The 16,836-nt window shown below is 35.5% G+C and overlaps 1 protein-coding gene across 2 annotated transcripts in view; it reads left to right on the top strand.

Annotated features, from left to right (window-relative positions):
• Positions 1 to 16,836, top strand: part of LOC128859672 (uncharacterized) — a 185,992-nt gene that overhangs the window by 98,653 nt on the left and 70,503 nt on the right. For both annotated transcript variants that reach the window (XM_054096672.1, XM_054096671.1), the window contains exon 2: positions 1,671 to 1,749. The gene's annotated coding sequence lies outside the window, so the exon portion shown is untranslated. The remainder of the gene's footprint in view (positions 1 to 1,670; positions 1,750 to 16,836) is intronic.

The following is a 16,836-nucleotide window of genomic DNA, read 5'->3' as shown; positions in this document are numbered from 1 at the left end:
AGGAGATTAAATATTATATCTTGCGCATGCAGGTAACATTTCTCTGATCTGGGTTCCAGAACATAGGAACATAGAGGGAAATGAAATTGCTGATGACCTTGCCAGAAAGGGGGCTGAATTGGCCTCAGAGACCTCCTATCCGGGCATCGGCATCCCTCTGACAGTTGTTAAAGGTGAACTGCACAAATTATTTCTTAGGAAAGCGCAGAAAAGATGGAGTTCCATTTCTTCATGTAATATTTCGAAAACCGTTTGACCATATCACAATACACGGAGGACTCAGAAAGTTCTTTGGACTCCTCGCCATTCAATTTCCAAACTCGTAGCTGTGTTTATCGATCACTGGACGATCCGCTCACACGCGGAAAAGCTATGGTTACCATTTAACCATTACAGAAGCTGTAGGTACGAGTACTTTTCAAAGAAGGGAACTGTTGAGCACTTTCTCTATAAATGTCCGGGTTTGACAGCTAGACGATTAAGATCACTGGGTGCCCTTTCTTCGACAGCCTGGGGCAGTGCACCAACCTAAATCCCACCAATCTTCTCCATTATATCAACAGCTCTGACTGACTGTAGATATCAGCCTGTTGGAGGTCTCTTAATGGTATCAAAACGGCGTAGTAGCTCTAAACTTGAGGAGTGCCAGACTGGCACTTCAACCATTATATATATATAATATATGGGTTATTATAGGGATATGTATTTTTATATATGTGTGAATACTCTTTCCCCTTTTTTCAAAGTAATTTCGAGGAAAATGCCTATGAAATCATAGATTTTTGAGAAAAACTTTATAGATGTATCCAGATGGACTCGTATAAGTACAGCTATGAGCAGAGAAATAGCGCACTTCCCCACAATAACATGTAATCATGATTATTCTTGTATGTATGTATGACTGGCGCTTACATCCTTTTTAGGTGTTTGGCCGAGTTCCTCCGCCAATCCGAAACTGCAATATTTTCTTTGGAAACCAATTTTTCATCACTTTTTCTGTATGCTTGGGATCTTTATCATGCACGAATAACCAGTTTAGTGGCATGGATTCGAAGGAATATGGTTCCATCGTATTTTTAAGAATATCAAGATAAGCAAACCTATCAATATTGCGATTTATTTTCCATATTGGTTGAAATCTATTTCACGAAAATGATCTCCAAATTTTTACACTTTACCTTACGTTCGGGTGACCAAGTGACCAAACAATTCGTGCAGTTATTGATCGTTTTCAATGTAATTTTACTCTTATCGATTTAAAACCAACAACAAGTCAAAGAAATGTGCGTACCGAAGAGAGTATTGGTGCTACAGCGCGAAGTGTTGAAGAAGATGCCGAAATGTCGATTCGTCGAAGCATTGCAAGCCAATAATCAACCCACCATTGACGCCATACGGCTAGATTTATTAAAGAAAGTAGTCAAAAATATGGCTGATCGAATGGACCATGTAACTCGTTGAGGGGGCGGACATATGCCGGATAACGAATTCAAAAATGAAATGCCTTAAAATTATTTATCAGATTATAATAAAAAATATTCATTCCAAAAACATTTCTGTATATTTTTGCATGCAACGCATGCCGGGTATTTGCTAGCTCTTCAAATTCATAGATACATATGTACTTATACCTATTTATTTATAATTGACGTTATTCTCATTTTTTTCAGTTTAAACTGGTACTACCGCAATTGCTCGTTATTATCAGCCATCAAATAAAACACTGGGCGCTCCAATTAAAGTCAAAATGTAAGTAAAATTTTCAATTGAACCATTAACGAATATCGGTTTTAACGAGTTAGGAGTAGCGAGAATTTAAAAAAAACTTGGATTTTTTTTTGAATTTTCTTAAAGCATTATATCTTAAAAATATTCGATCAGGTACAAGATTATCTGTTATTAAAACTAATTTCTCTTCTCCGAATGATTTTAAATGAATCCCCAAGGACTTGTGACGATCACGGCAATGGACTTCTGGAAACACGGGCTCCACACAAACAGCAATAAACTTTAGAATTATAAATTTTTTTTTTTAATTTTGCTAAAGTCAAGTCGAAAGATGATGTGTTAATTCTATGTTTTTATTTTTGTAAAATAAAGCAATTGCTAGCAAAAGAAATTATTGAGAGTCATAATTTTTTCAGGCCTCTGATTACCCCTTACCCGTTAACTCAGTTTTATGTAGGCTTGTGTACATGTTATGAGAAAACACACTTAACACTTTGTTCCGCGGCTTCATTGCAACAGTTCAGCCACTAGTGACTGACACTACATGACTACTTTTATCTTTTTGTTTTGCGCAAAAATGCATCGAAAAAAATAAAAAAAAATGTATATTCTTAAATAGCCTATTAAATAAAACCTAAAAATATTTTTTTTTGTTGCTATTTTACTAAAAACCCCCTTGGCGTTCAAAGTGTTAAATACTAAAGTTTATATCAAGAAACACACACACGCGATTACATGCCAAGTTATGCAACTATTTTGGGCATCATCATAAATTTTTCTGAATATTTATTCAATTATAGACTTGTATATAATAAGCAGTAAACTTAAAAAATTAAAAAACAACACAACTTTTAATTTTCGGATTTATTCGATTCTGAAACTTTTGGTGGAGTTCTGTGAAGCGAAATGCCTTCGGTTATTTTTAACAATTTTATTACTATTTTTTTTTTACTTGTTCAAAAAAAATTGTTTAAGAAAAATTTTAATATCTTCCTATTAACCCATTGGTAAAAATTACATTATATTTTTTATTTATATTGTATTATATTTCTGTTTAAAATTTTTGGGACAAAATTGTTGGTTGTCAATTAAAAAAACTCTCCTCCAAAGCACACTAAAAAGGTAGCAGCATTGGGGTTACCATTTCAATTATTTTATATCTATTTGGTCTTTAATTGTCAAAGTTTGTTTGTATAAGTTACTCTGCGCTGTAAGTCAGCATTTATAAATTTTGACAATATAGGGACCAAAAAGGAAAATAAAATACTGCACTGCTGCTATCTGTTTAATGTGTCTTGACTTATCCCTGTTGTTTTTTCTTAGTTCAATCATTAGCAGCTGATTACACTGAGCAACAAAAAAAAACTTTCGGAAAATATCTTGGAAACCAACACTTGTTTTAAGACAAGTAAGACATGCTGATTACAAATATAGAAACCGTTTGTCTCTATCACCCACCGTTGTTGTATCAAAGCAAACAACTCGCAGGCAAGTCACAGTAGAGCATATATCGCTGAATAGAGTACTACTTAACATAAATACACATAGTTTAAGATATAATACACTTGTAAAATACATAGGTATAACGTAAAGTTCCTTAAATTGAAAGTTAGTTTGGTTTGAATTTCTTGGCTGTAGACTTGCGTTTGTGCTGACAAGTTGGCATGTTGCGCTGAAGCATCCAGCAATAGTCGGCTAACATTGCTGCACTCCATCGACTTTGATAGCGTGACTCCATCACCGAGTTGTCCTGAAGGAAACGTTCACCATGTTCATCACTAACAGAACCTAGGTTTTCTGGAAAGAAGTCGAGATGTGAGTCGAGGAGATGAATCTTGAGGGACATGTTAATATCTTAAAAACCTGACGTGATAGAGAAAAACGGTTTTCAGATTTGTAATCAGCATGAAAAACTGCTTTAGAAAATGTAATCATCAAACAAGATATTTTTGGGTTGTTATTCAGTGTTATTAGATTATTCTCAATAATCTATGAAAGGTTCGTAGCGGGGCCCCATAACTTTTTTGTAGAAATATTCAAATATGTACAGGAAAAAAATGCAAAATACAGTGTATCTGATTTCTAAAGTGCGTGGATACGCTTCCATCGATTTGCAAATGACGTAGTATATGAATTTACATCCTATGGCTTCGCAATATTTTGAATTGATTTTTCACTATAAATGTGCATATCCTATATGAAATGTATATCTACTATAAGTATATCTAACCAAACTATTTATAATAACGCCGTGCTCAAATGTACATGGGTTAAAAAAAGCGCACTTAATAATATAAAGGGTCTTTCGAAAGTCACACCTAGATGTCAGTAGTGAATAATTCCGGTACATTTGTTTTAAGTCATCTTTGAAATTTGTCAAGTAGACAGATGTACATACACAATAGAACAAAAATTTGTAATTAAATTATTTATTATTATTATTATTATCTAAATCATTGAAACTTTTATTAAAATGTTCGATTTTTAAGAACAAAGTATCGCTAAATTAGTGATTTTTTTGGTGAAAATAATCATTCGAATGAGCCGACAATTCGAAGGTTCATGAAAAAGTTCAACAAACTGGTTCCGTTGAAGATAGGAAAAGGACTAGCAAAGAACTGCTGTAACGCAAAGGGTTGTTGAGCAACCTTCAATATCGATGTATCGACGCTTTCAACAATTCGGCATTCATTAATGGACTGTTTGACTGATTTTACCCAAAGATTTGTATTTTCACAATTCAACTTACACGATTCATCGGACGCAAGAATTGAAGCCAACAGATTATTATCAACTCAGAAATTTCGTGAATTGGTTCTTTGAACATGATGCCAGTTTTCCATGCAAAATCATTTTTAGTGATGAAGCCCAATTAACACTGGATGGAAAATCGAGATAGACATGGAAATGGAGAGGAAGGAAGAATCCGCCCGAGTAATAGCGCGAAATTATATATATATATATATATATATATAGGTATAATTGGCGCGTACACCTTTTTTGGGTGTTTGGCCGAGCTCCTCCTCCTATTTGTGATGTGCGTCTTGATGTTGTTCCGCAAATGGAGGAACCTACAGTTTTAAGCCGACTCCGAACGGCAGTATTTTTATGAGGAGTTTTTTCATGGCAGAAATACACTCGGAGGTTTGCCATTGCCTGCCGAGAGGCGACCGCTATTAGAAAAAACTTTTTCTTAATTTTAGAGTTTCACCGAGATTCGAACCGCGTTCTCTCTGTGAATTCCGAATAGTAGTACCGCACCAACCCATTCGGCTACGGCGGCCGCCAGAAAATCCGAAATTACATCCACTAAAATGTCCATCCACTGTTCGGTGTGGTTTTTGGTCTAATGAACTAATTGGCCCGTTTTTCCTTGAAGATGAAAATGAAGGAGCCGTTGCTGTCAATGGGCATCGCTATAGATAACTGACTGAAGATTTTTTGTACCCTAAGCTTGAAAGAATAGACATAGACGATATTTATTTTCAACAGGATAGAGCCGCAAGTAACACAGGATGGATAAAGATTGCATTATTACGATCTGAGATGCAAGGTCCTTTTTTTTGTGTTTTTTTTTGTATGCGGATCTGGGAGGTTCAATCTTCTAAAGATACATATGATCGGACTCATGCGTATGTCTGATTCACATGCGATAATCCCCGACTCTTTTTGAACTAAGTTTCTTAGAGCCTACGGACTAAACCACCCCATCACCCCGCTGTTCTACTTTTTTCCCCTCGGTATGACCAGTTAAGATATTCCTTCGAGGGGGCGGAATGTATTTGTTCACTCATTTTGTCTGCGTTCATTATCATCATGTCTTAGCCTGCGCACAATTGTTGAAGATACGTTACAACCATAGTTCCTCGTTTCTTCAGATTCTAGCAAATATTGTACTAGGCTAGCAGCTGTCATGCTCTCGCCGATATTTGAGCGCCACATCAAATCTAGAACATTCTAAGAGGGCATGCTCAGGAGTTTCATATTTCCCTTGGCAGTATCGGCAAAATGGGGAGTCTGTGTGCTTGTATTTGTACAAAAACTGTCTGAAATAGCCATGCCCAGTTAAAAACCGTGTCAGCATGAAATTAACGTTTCCATGTATTCTCCGGATCCATTTCTGTATGTCGGGGATCATAGTGAAAGTGGTTCTTCCCTACCCACTATCGTTCCATTTGGTCTGTCAATGTTGCAGAGCGATATCATCGATCCTCTGTAGGGCGCCCCTTATCGATCGACTAATATCACGTAAAGCTAACACAAACTGGTAACCTAGGCCAACTCTCTGAACTCTATGCTATAATGTGTGAGCGACGCCTTGAAATTTTCTCGTAAGACAGCCTGTAGACGAGCTCTTGATGGGCATTTAAATGTTTTCGTTTTTCACATACAATTTTTAAGCGCCGTATGTTGGATAAAAATATAAAAATAGCGAAACCTGAAAGAATCTACATTTTTACATTTTTCATCATAACATCTAGGCGAATCTTTTGAAAGACCCTTTATAATGCGGGGTCGCTGAATACTCATACCGTACTCATTGCTCCATTTTTCGCGCACTTAAAGTTGCTGAAGTGCAGCAAAAGAAACTCGTTTGCCTGCAGCTATCGCCATCAGTCAGCTGAAAAATAATTGCGTACTTCTAATAGCGTCGATGCATAAATTTTTGCGCATTTTGTCCAACAATAAAAATGCAATTCAGCGCCAGACACTAGATAATTTGTGTCAAAAATGATTTTATGTTTTTCAATGGGTTTCCTTCTCAAAGCGTTATAATTTCATATTTAAACCCCAACTATAAAAATGTGGCGCAACTTTCTTCTATTATTACTTCAATTTTTTGTCATACTTTTATTCAGAAATATGCAACAAGGCATGCTCTGGAATATTTTGTTTACTTTGCTTTCAATTAAAACCCCGCCAGTATTTGCTGTTTTCCTCTACTTATGTGCAGGCATACAAAGCCGCATTTTAAGTACTTTTTCATCTCTTTTCACTTGGCAGCCAACTTCATTCTTATTCAAATTTTCAAAGACTTACTTGATTCTCTACCACTTTCCGCATTTCCTAGTTGTTAAATAGTTGTTGTTGCAGTTGTTGAAGCGCTTTCCCGCATCTTAATGCTCTCCATCACTTTTGTCTTTCACTTTAGGCTTTTGGTGCTTGCTGCTTGGCATGAAAAATGATTATTTTGTCGCTCATTATATACAATCTCAATTAGTAGTTAACACTTCCGCCAGACAGGCCTTCTTGCGCCAACCTCGCTCATACTGAGTACTGGTTCATTTAAATTAATTTTTACTTACACTTTTTGATTGAAAAGATAACCACAATCACTTTATTTTATTTTATTTTTTGTATTCGTCGCTTCCTCTGGTGTGTGTATATGTGTGTAAATATTATATATACGGTAATGCTACATCTACCAAATTTTAACTAAAGTATTCGTTACATAAAATTTTCTCATTCCCACTCCCTGTGTTTTTCGTCTATAGTACTTTTCCTTTAAGACTCTTGAGTACTGCAGTATTTAATTATTTCCACCACAACTATTACGCTGCAATGCTGCTACCCTGTGGGAATTCAGCAAACTTTAAGTTTATTTGAAATGCAATAAATATTTCTCACTTAGTTGTCACTTATACTTCCACTACCTTACTTTAAAATAACCACTTTTGTATGGGTATGGCTCCAAAAAAAGTCAGATTCTTTTGAGTTAAGTTAGTTATAGTAACTGTAAAGTTAGCCTATAGAGAACTTAACATCTACTTTTGCTGCTACAAATTCTTATATAACTTCAAGCTGCTGATGAAGCTCATCAGGTGTGTGATACCTAAGCCTGCTATGTCCGCAGGTGTAGCAACAAAGATGACTGAAACTCATCCCAGTGAGAACGGGGAGAAACTCATCTCAAAAAGAGCTGGAGGCAATTTAAAGTATAAGCGCCTGAATACCTAGCGAGCTATGCTCACACAATTCGAGAACTGCGTCTTTGTTAGCCTTTGAAGTTCTCTCGGGCGCCTTCGACCTACCCATGACCAGAAGGATTACGCAATTTTACATTTTTGTGCACTAACCCAAAGCTCACTTAATTAACGTGAAGCCCACCTTTCCAGGAGTACACAAGTTTTCTGGAGAACCAGCACACTGCTTCCGTTTCGCATGGAAACCATCTAAGGATACTGCCGTGTTCGTAGCATAACTCTAACTTGTAACACGGACTCCTCAATCGCAGCACATTCAGCATTAAGCGCTAAAGTAGGAGTGGTCCGAAGCGACCTACTGATTTCAATGAGGACAGAACTGTGGATTCTATTTAGTGTCTTAACCGACATCATCCTCTCCAGTGAATTTCACTAAATTAAAGCTCCATAAAAATACCAAAATTTTTCTTTAATGTGCTTGTTATAAAGGGTTGTTGATATAGAGCTTTCATATATATTTATATACAAGTATATTATAAATTTTTACATATTAAACTGGGTGTTTAATGTTGGTGGTTGATTTGGGTGGCTTAATGATGATATAATACTTATATATTTTATATTTTGGTCCAGATAGAATGGCTTACGCATTGCTCGAGTATAGATTGATAAATAGTATCTATCATCTGCTGTGATTGCTTTGCACCGTTTCGAAATGGTGCAATTTACTATTGGGTACTACTATATTTTCTCACCAACCACTTTTGCGCTAAGTTTTTTTTTTTTTTGACATGCTTTTCTATGTGCCTCATCCACTCTGTCGCCATTTTCGCCCTGCCAAAGCGACTTTTCCACATTTTTGTTTTAGTAATTAAATATTTTTGCTGTTATTTTTCATCTTTGTTATTGTTCTCGTTCTATTTTTAGTTAACAGTACCCATTAAAATAAGTAATAACTAAAGTGCATAATTCGTCTGTTACGCTCACCCATCCATCACTTGCTATTTACTTTACTATTTATACCATTTCGTCTTTAATCTTTTCTAGTTTTTTTCTTCTTATTATTCAAAGGCATTCATTATTACTTCCGCGTAGATTTACAACACAATACGGGAAGCGATTCTTCTATTTTTGGAAAAGTAAGCTTGTAACTTGAGCGAATTGCGAGTAGTTGGGAATATCCTTAAGTATCCTTAGTAAATCAGTTTTCCTTGCATTCAATACACATTTTATGCCAACTTTTAATGAGTACTTCAGTGCATACAGCAATGAACAGAGATATAGTTTACTTATAGTGTCCTCTACACGAGTTGCTATTTCTTAGAAGATTAACAGATATTCGTACATATTTTTATGATAATATTATTCTGTGGATCGTTTTTTCTAGCATCAGACAATAAGCCCAGTTAACTTTTTTAATGCTTTTTTTCTTACCATGTTGCACTCAAAGTCAATAGGCACTTTGGACAAAAAAATAGTACAGTTCTATTACAATAATTAGTTAAGATAAAGCTAATTTTTTTTTTAAATTCTTGTTTGTTATAGCTAAATATTATAATAATTGTTGAACAAGAAAATGGGAAGAAGACCCTATGTCTCACTCGAAAAGAAAAACAACAAAACAAATAAAATTTGCAGAAACAATGAGTTGCTCACGAAAAGTGGTATACAATATACAAAAAAAGTTCGAAAGAAACCTAAGCGGAAGCCTACAATACACCAGGGAAAGATCATCGTTAAGAAAATAAGCGCGGCACTTTTGAGTCCTCCCGAGGGATAACGCTGGAAATAATTGAAGAATATAGCCTGAATATACGACGTTGGCAATGATTTCCCAAAACAAAAAAACAGAGCTGAGTGATGGGAAGCTATTTCTTTAGTTGACTTTACAAAGAGTAAGATATCTGTGATATGATATCTGAATAAGCTAAAGCCTTCGTTTACCCAACCACTATAGCCTTCCCGCTTTTCTGCTCCGCCTTTACTGTGCGGCTTCCATTACTAGTTACTCTGCCCAGAAAGTTGCTATTAAATCTTTGCAAACAGATGGCCCTACCTCAAAGGTAGAAATCAAACGTAGCTATTGCAATACAGCTCAAGCGCAAAATGAATTTCTGGCAACGGGAGAACCAAGAAGGAAAAGTGCGGTAAGGTTAGTAGACTCTTAGTGAACTCTACTTAGAATATAGCAGGCTATCACCTTCTAGTAAGTCTTAGCTCGTTTTCCAGAAGAGGCCAAGCTGATGGGCTGCATAACCGAGCTGTCAAATAACAAGCCAAGTTTGTGTAAAGTCGATGAAAAAAGAAACGTGTCGCTAATGGCTAGCTTGCTAGTCGACATATTAATAGGATTATCTTTGATAAATAGACACGGTAACAGTATAGGTTTCCCATTCTATCATTTTTCGCGCAGACAGAGACAAGAAGGAGAATAAGAGTGCTGAAAATATTACATTTTGCTGTTTTAGACGTCATTTTGTGTTCAAAAATGAAAATTCGAATCAGAAAATAAAAGTCCATATAGTAATCGTAACTGAATGAATTGATGTGTGGCTATCATTCGGAAGTACACACGTTCGAAGCTCGGTTCATGATACACCAAATTATAGACAAAGTTTTTTCTAGTAGCGGTCACCCCTCGGCAGACAATAGCAATGGTTTTTCTGCTATAAAAAAGCTCCTCTAAAATAAACATCTACCGTTTTGAAGCGACGTAAAACTGTGGATCCTCTATTTATGAAAAGATATACATCAAGACACACACCACAAATCGGAGGAGGAGCCAGACCAAATACCCAATAAGGTGTGTAAGCGCCAATTATATATACTTATATATGTAAATGAAGCTTTTCCTTGACTGAAATGTGCTCTATAGAAAAAATGCTTTCTATCATTTCATGCTGCAGGTCCTATGTGACCCTTCAACCTAGTGGACAGTAGATGAATATACATTGAAATATATTTATAATTACAACTATACTTGTACATTTATTCTGGGCACAACATAGGTACCCATATTTCACCTTTGCCGCACTTACAAACATCTTGGAAGTCAGCGCGATGAAGTTATAAAACTCAAAAGTACATATTTACAATACATAAATATATAGCATGTGGAACTTTGGTACAGCACTTTGCATCCGCGACCGCCGCTCTAGCAAATAATAGTAATAATATGTATTTCAAATACAAAATTAATGCAACCAAATGACTTTTGATATTTGTGTTCCGTAAGTGTGTGAGAAAGTGCAGATATATTTCAATTAAAACATTAAAAAAAACTTTTCTTCGAATTGACTAATGTGTGTCTTATTTATAAGTAAAGCGTGCTCATGTGCTTATGTGTACATTTTTTTCCTTCAAAATCACCCAAATATTACATCAAAACCAATATTATAGGATAATCCATGGCGTATACGTAACTTTGAGAATGTAGTAGAGTATGTAGGGAAAACGACAGAAATTGGCCTTGGGCTACGGCTATTAAAATTCGTTTCGATGTCAACAAAACCTTCAAGACTATTAACTTTTTCATTTGACATCGTCGGAATTAACCCATATTTCATTCTCAATCAACATACACATCAGAAATGGGTCGAATTTGTTGCGACTCAGCAGCTATTCGCATATGGAAATTCGGTCGATACGATGCTTCTTGCACCCGCCGCTATTCTTATGTATCCAAACGAGGTTTTGTGCAATATTTAGCTTCCGATCTATTGAAGAAGTACTCACCTGATGGTTGGGCTTCAGGTTGAGATATCAGAATGTATTTTCTCTTTGCTAAATGGCGAAGCTTAACATTTTTTTAAAAATCAAAATCAAAATGGTCGAGAAAAAATGCAAAATGTCAATAATTTTGAAACATTTACCATATTTGAAAACGTTTTAAAATTTACCTTCGGGGATTTTCGATGGCTGATAAATGGCATCAGACGATGGGTCGAAAATAAAAATCTCAAATTAATACACTGAATTGTATGCAAAATTCTATATGCATAATAAATAAACTAACTACGATTAAATTAAAATTTTATACAAATATTGGGCATGACTTCGAATATAAATTTTGATATATTCAGTGAAAAGAAAAAGTGCATTCTTTGAAATTTACGATAAGTTTTATTTCATATATTTTTGGCATTCATCAAGAGGCACGCTTTTCATTAACTTCTGATAAAAATTATCATTTTTTGAATTGTTTTTACTGAAAAAAGTTTATTTGAAAAACATGTATAAAATTCAATAAAATTGGCTAACCTCAAAAATTAGTACCAAAAACCCTTAAGGTATAAGTATTTTCTAGGGAATATTTTTCATAAGCTCAACCAAATTAAGCAATAAGCAGTTGGCTAGGATTAAATTGAGTACATCTTCTTTATATGAGCTAAACCCAAAAAGCCACTAGCCAAGTATTACTGACATTTAAAGCTATCACCTGCAGTTGGTTTCACTCAATTCCGAGTTTGGCTTTCTCACAGTGGTCTATTTACCTACACTTACATATGTGTGTATGTATGTATGTACAATGCATGATGCAACGCAAACAGAGATAAAATATCCTGGATATTTGCTGTTAATTTTCCATTCTCTTGATTTGGATGCCATAGTCACTTAAGATTCCCTTCTGTATTTACTATTTTTGTATTTGGACTGCATTCGCTTTATATTGCCGACCACGTTCATTTGTGGTTCCATTACATGTGAATTTTTTACTTTGCATATGAAACTGAATGAATTTGTACTTTTAACGCGTTTGGTGGGAAACGATAAATAATTTACAATACAATATCATCCATTCTCATTAGTACGTGCTCGTTTTTTTTTTGTATGTTTTTGTTTTCACATTTCCAATTTCTGTTATAGTTAGTTTTAGTCGCTGGTAGCAATACGAGATGTGTTCAAAAAGTATCGCGAATTTTGTGTTTTTCAAAAATTATTTATTTATTAATTAATATCTATTTTGTCCCCTTCAAAGTAATACCCATGAGATATTATGCACCTGTGCCAACGTTTTTTCCAATCTTCGAAGCACTTCAAAATATCATTTTTTTTTGTATCTTGTTCAGCTGCTCCTTCGATGCCGTCTTTAACTCGTTAATCGTAGCGTAGCGTCGTCCTTTCACGGGCCTCTTCAGTTTCGGGAACAAGAAAAAGTCACAGCGGGGCAGATCTGGGAAATATGGTGGCTGTGGCGTCATTAGTGTGTTGTTTTTGGCCAAAAAGTCGCGGACAAGCAACGATGTGTGAGCAGGGGCGTTCTCGTGATGCAAGAGCCAATTTTTGTTCTTCCACAAATCCGGGCGTTTCTGGCTCGTTGCTTCACGCAAATTGCGTATTACTTGCAGGTAATATTTCTTATTGACCGTTTTACCCTGTAGCAAGAACTCATGATGCACTACGCCCTTGCAATCGAAGAAAACGGTAAGCAAAACTTTTACATTCGACCGAACTTGGTGCGCTTTTTTCGGTCTTGGTTCATGCGGCAGCTTCCATTGAGATGATTGAGCTTTGGTTTCCACATCATAACCATAAACCCACGATTCGCCACCCTCTGGAGCAAATTTGGGTCGTCGCGGACAGAGTCCAACATCTCATTAGCAATGTTCATGCGATGCTGCTTTTGGTCGAAATTGAGCAGTTTTGGTACGGCGACCCGTTTTTTGCGGTGACCCGTCTCATGCCAAATCATTAAAAAAAATCTAATGGAACGAACCACTCGAGATGTCTAGGTGCTCAGCAACTTCTTTAACGGTGATTCGACGATTGACCAATACCATTTACTTCACTTCATCAATTTTTTCGTCTGCTGTTGAAGTGCTCGGGCGTCCGGCACGCTTTTAGTCGTTCACATCTTCTCGGCCTTCTGAGAACATTTTGTACCACCGATAAACGTTGCTTTGATCCAAAGTAGCTTCTCCGTATGACACAGTCCACATTCGGAATGCATCCGCGCACTTAATTTCGTTTTTTGCACAAAATTTAATACAGTTTCTTTGCTCCATCTTTTTGAATAGGTAGACAAAGGGAGCCGAAACACGTGGCAAGCAAAGCAGCTGTCAACAATTAACTGAACATTCAAAATGGCTGAACTCGTCGGCATGAGTGAGAGACATGAGTACCAACATATCGCCACAAAAACATTGAAATTCGAATATACGTAACCTGCGAAAATTCAAAATTCGCGATACTTTTTGAACACACCTTGTAGATACAGATATTATATAAATACATATGCAGGTAGAGATGCAGATCTAGAAGCAGATGCAAATGCATACATATGTGATATAAATGCAGATATAAAGACATATGCTTATCATAATTCGATTTATTAGTCAAATCAGTTTGTGTTCCGGCAAAACCCTTCCACTTTACTAGTAATTCACCTACATCGAGTAATAAAAACACCAAAAACGAGCGGCATAAGTCTTTAAATGTTTCCCATATTTTAAATGCTTTACGCGCAACCTGCTTCACCCCTTCATATTTGACATTTAACGCTAATAGTTTTTGTTAATTTATTCCTTTTTAATATCTGTGCATTCGTACGTACTCGTACCCAACAGCTATTTCTTTTATTGCTTTTTCAAAATCTGAATGCGTTTTGGGAATTGAGAGAAATATTTTTGTTTTATCTCCTACCCTGTAGTCCTCTCAACCTTCGAATTCACAGAGATAGATAAGCACGTATATACCTACATATACACTCAGACGTCCCCAAAAGTGTGCTTCATGGTTTATTTGATTTTGCTTTTTAATTAATAAATTGCTTTGCATTCTGGAACCGTAAAAATAACAATAAAAGTCAGATTTTAGCAACGGTACAAGGAAATTAAAAATGTATATAGGAAAAATGGGGTGACAATTTGAGAGTGTTGCCAACTACTGCAACGGTGGCAGAAATGCAAAACGGTTTTAGAGGAGTAAATAAATACATATTTTATTGCTTTTCTTTTGATTATTTAAAACTCGAGTGTAAATATTCAACATTGAAGACGAAAATAACATTTTTTCATTATCTACGAAAATTAAAGTTTTTTTGCAATATTGTTTCTATAAAACGTTTCGTCATATTCATGTATCGACGAAACCTCGATGTAATGAAATATGAAAAAATTTCGGGAAAATACGTGCATAGCTTGTTAGCTATGTGAATATTTTCGTATGTAGATTATTTAGATTTATAGAGATTTGAGATAACAGCATTTTTATTGGGGTAATAGAGGCTTTAGAGGTTTTCTAAAAATAATTGCGCTCTATAAAAGCTTTAAATGCTCAAGTATCTTCCTTATTTTTATTAAGTATTTTTGTTTGAGAACTTCACCAACTGTGCGTTACAGCAAAAAGTATGGTATAAAAATTTTTTCGTTTCGTTAAAATGAAGTTTGTTTCATCGAGATCTAACTGTTTCACAAGCACTAACGTAATTGAAGAGTAGTGAATCTGTGTTTTCAAGTCGTCCTATTTTCTTCAATTCGCAACGGCTCCCTTCTCATCAAATGCACCTAAAAGCGGCCTTGGGCGCCGAAAGTGGCCTAGTATTGAAAGCAAAAATAAAAGAATATAAATTTTTAATGCGATTATTATTATTTTTTTTTGTTTGTTCACAAGAATCTCCTCCTATACTTACTTCCACCAACGGTGATACAAAAATTTGATATATTCTCTGAAAAGTTGCTATACTTGGCTTCTTCTTTTGATGAAAAACGCTTCTCACTAAGGAACTAAGCCTTTATCATTCGAAATGCTGTTTAAATTATGGAATTGCATTCTAGATTTCTGAACCAAAATAAAAAAATATTATTATTAGTCAATATCAATATTAAGAATTTTCGCTATTAAGAATAAGAATAAGAATAAGGCACCTCCTTTCAAAAATACAGCAAGTTTTAACAAGAAATTTTAACAGCAACACTATATCTAGAACTTCTGCAACAAAATGTTAGAATTCTGCTTCAAGAGATTTTGAATGAATTCAATGAATGTCAAATTTCTGATTCATGAGATTTTCAATGAATTCAGTGAACGTTATTCCACAATATTCGAATAATAAAGGCTCAGCTTATTAGCGGAAAGCTTTTTTCGCCAAAAGAGATGTTTCTTGATTTGCTTGTTCCGATAATTTGGCAACTCTGTTAGAACATTGTTATGTATGTGTGATATCAGGGCAGTCCATAAGTTCGTGCGTATTTTACCCATAATTTCGCTTTTGTACGATTTTTGCATACAAAAAATCATTCGCGGAATATAACGCTCTCAGCTGCTGCAACGGCTTGAAAATGAAAGTTTTTTGAACCATATCGTTACTGGTGATGAAAATCGGGTCATTTACAATAATCCTGTTCACAAACGCCAATGGTTAGATAAAAATGAAACACCAGAACCGACCCCTAGAGATGGCCTTCCCCCAAGAAGATTTTCCTGTCTATTTGGTGGGATATGGCTCCGAGGTTTTGCCATTATGAACTTCTGGAACCAAGCCAGACGATAACTGTTGATTATTATTCCCATCAGCTATCAAACCTGAATGAGGCACTTAACAAAAATCGACCGCCTTTAGTGAATAGACGCAAAGTTTTGTTTCACCACGACAACGCAAGACCTCATACCGCAAGGCAAACATTAGGCAAGCTGAACGAGCTCGGATGGGAGCTAATGCCGCATCCATCATACTCTCCGGATATTGCATCTTGTGATTATCACCCTTTCCATGGACTTCAATGCCATATGAGTAACAAGAACTACTCCTCAAAGGAAGCTATAAAAAGGGATATAGAAGGGTATTTTGGCTCCAAGGACAAACAATTTTTTGAATTGAAAAGTTGCCTAAACGTTGGGAAGACATTGTATATAATGAAGGAAAATATATTATTGATTAATAAATACTTTAAACATATTTTTTTATTAGTTTTCAAACCACCTTTAAAAAACGTACGAACTTATGGACTGACCTGATATTTACAAACAAATGCATTTTTTCCTTCGGTAATATGAATAATCCCTTATGTGTATGTAGTTTTGTTTGTAGTGCATTGCACATGTTAACATTTTTACTTAGCGTGAACATAATACATATATACATACATATGTATATGCAATGCAAATAGTTAAAAGCAAATGGGAAAAGGTAAAATATGAGAGGGAGGAAATATACCTCTTGAAAGCTACAGCTGAGTGTTCATAT

Source organism: Anastrepha ludens, chromosome 4 (assembly GCF_028408465.1).
Source record: "Anastrepha ludens isolate Willacy chromosome 4, idAnaLude1.1, whole genome shotgun sequence".
In the NCBI taxonomy this organism is placed as follows: Eukaryota; Metazoa; Arthropoda; class Insecta; order Diptera; family Tephritidae; genus Anastrepha; species Anastrepha ludens.
This window is presented reverse-complemented; position numbering and strand designations above follow the sequence as displayed.